Source organism: Mustela erminea, chromosome 1, assembly GCF_009829155.1.
Source record: "Mustela erminea isolate mMusErm1 chromosome 1, mMusErm1.Pri, whole genome shotgun sequence".
Lineage (NCBI taxonomy): Eukaryota > Metazoa > Chordata > Mammalia > Carnivora > Mustelidae > Mustela > Mustela erminea.
In genome coordinates, this window is record NC_045614.1 from 174,322,515 (window position 1) to 174,325,404 (window position 2,890).

General features: G+C 35.9%; 1 pseudogene; it reads right to left on the reverse strand.

The window, feature by feature from the left end:
* Positions 1–283: 283 nt before the first annotated feature.
* LOC116591634 lies at positions 284–1,289 on the reverse strand (annotated as a pseudogene).
* Between the last annotated feature and the right edge of the window lie 1,601 nt (positions 1,290–2,890).

The window sequence follows — 2,890 nt, forward strand, 5'->3', positions numbered from 1 at the left end:
ATATCATATTCAAATTCTTTTTTAGGGTAATTACCCTATTTCAATGCTTAATGCATTTATGAAGCCACATTGAAACATGCAAGCATGTGAAATATTTTGCTTCCTTATAAGTTATTTTTATGTCATGAACACTTGATTAAAATTCCCTCTATCTTTGACTTCATATACATATATTTGTTTTGTAATTTCCCCTTAAATCATTTAAACATTAGGACAATTACAACTGCAAAAAATGAACACTAATCAACACCTAGCAAGTATGTAATCTGTACAGTTTGTCATTCTAGTAAAACGAATACAGATAATAATGTGAATTCGAAGAATTTCTCTTCAATATTTTCCTCAATGAATCTATGACTTCCTTATTTCTCAAACAGTAGATAATTGGATTTAACAAGGGAATTATGATAATGTAAAATAAAGAGTCCATCATATCTTGGTCTTCTGATTGTGTAGATATGGGGTGCACATACATGAAGACAAGAGCCCCATAGTATAAGGAGACAGATAAGAGATGGGCTCCACAGGTAGAGAAGGCTTTCTTTATGCCTTGTAGAGACTTCTTTTTTTTAAGACTGTAGAGAGAACTAGTTTGCAGGAGACAATAACTATCAGAATGTTGAACATCTGCATTGACCCAGCAAAAATAAATACTATCAGATACTTGATAGAAGGGTCGATGCAAGAAATCTTAAGCAATGGTATAATGTCATAGTAAAAGTGATGTACTATGGTGGAATTGCAGAAGGTTAATCTGAATAAGAAAGAACTATGAATTATGGCATGAAGAAGGCCACCTAAAAGTGACAAAACTAACAAGAGGATGCACAGTGTATTTGACATAATCACTGGATAATGTTGCAAACAGCCAAATAGCAATCATATGCCATTGTTGCCAGCAGAAAGCATTCCACTGTTATTATCACTGCAAAGGAAAAAAATTGTATCATGCATTCTGAAAGAGATATCATTTTGGTCTTGGCAAAAAAGTTGGGCAGCATCTTGGGGGATTCTGTGGATGATATCCAAGCATCCACAAATGCCAAACTCCCAAGAAATAAGTACGTGGGGATGTGAAGCTGAGAGTCATTCCATATGAGAGCATTTAGGCCAAGGTTCCCCGCAATGGTGAGAAGATACATAACCAAGAGCATTAGGAACAAGGGGATTTGCCACTGTGGTTCATATGTGAGTCCTGTGAGAATCATATCTGTCAGCAATGTTGAATTTCCAAGTCCTTTTCCATTTTCTTTTTCCATATCCTCATGGAGTGTTGCCTGAAATGACATTTAGGAAATTGGAAAAAAGTCACTCAGTTTATAACTTGAAAATATGGAAAGGAGAGTTGAAATAAAATTATGCACATCAAAATATCATCTCAATTTTGTGTAATTCTTTCTGTTGATTGGAATCTATTTTGAGGGCTTTGAAATGAGTGCAATTATTTCAATTTTTAAAATGTGCAGCAATGAACAGAATTGGAAAAATGAAAGACATTGTAGTACATCCTAAATTTATGGGATAGGATCTGCATAATTTGGAAATTTTATGTTTGGGATGTGGGTGGAGGGTATAGGGGAAAGGATCTTGAAGGGTCTCAGTAATACAATGAGTTAAATGGCATGTGGAGGATCATGAACATTATTCATTAGGGAATAAGCAAGGACTGAAACTAAGAGAAAAGAACAGTAAATTCTTTTTAAAGTGAATATATGGAGGTGTAGAAAATAGTCTGCAAAGAGTTTGAAATTCGGGTCAGGAATACTTGTAAAAACGTTCCTATATTCAGTGTTCTCAAAACAGAACCTATAGTAAAACATCAAATGTATATTTTGAATTAAATGTCCTCTAGATCACACATTCCGAGGAAAGTTTTATGAAAAATATATATTTGAGGTTTTACTGTAGACATTGATTTAGTGAGTCAAGTATTAAGGCTAATAATCTGTGTTCTATTTGAACTATAGATGACCCAAACACGTGTGACATGGCTAATCTATATTTGAAATGACATTGAGATTGGTCGGAAGATGAAGAGACAGATGGAAAGTTTTCAGAAGGTAGAGGCAGTGCCTCTGACATTGCAGGGTTAGTCAGTGAAGAATGGAATCTTCACTTGGCATCACTTGGCAACTTTCATAGATTCTCATCAAAATTTGAGTGAAAACTCAGATGCCGTGGTCAGTTTGTGGACATCCAGTGCATGTGTACTTTGTAGTTTGAGTCTACGGCAGATCATGAATTGAAAATCATTGGGGTAGACTGAAGGCATAGTTATGTATGACCTATCTATTGGAGAATACATAAAGTGAAGAGAATGGTGAATAACTAAACTGACAATGTATATTAAAGTGAAGTTATATATCTCCTTTAGATAGCCAAACTGATCCTCTTTTCTACCACAGAATTTTGAATCAGCAAACTCTACCACCCATTGTAGGACCCAAAAGTGCTATAGTTGACTTTCCTATCTCTCTGACATCTAGGGTGAGGAGACATGATGTAGGTTTGGCAACTCTACATCACTCACCCTAGAGTTGAAAATTGGAATGAGGGAGGAAAAGGGACAAGGACAAAAGATAATCTGAATTGCAAAGACAGCCAAGGCACAATATGAAGGCTCCAGCAAATGCACCCTGCATCCACACCAGTGACTCTGTCCATGTGAACATTGGAATTCTCACATAGCAGTGGTGACAACAGCCCTCATGGAGTCAATGTTGGAATATAATTTTTGCTATTGGCAAATGGCCATGCTTGCTTCTGTTCCTGCCCATTTTTTCTCAGCAGAGTCCTTTAATTTCCCAGCATTTCCATGTTAGATTCCATTCCAAAAATATATATCTTGTTGAAACTAATAGTTCTGACTGGCAGTGAATAAAGACAGGGA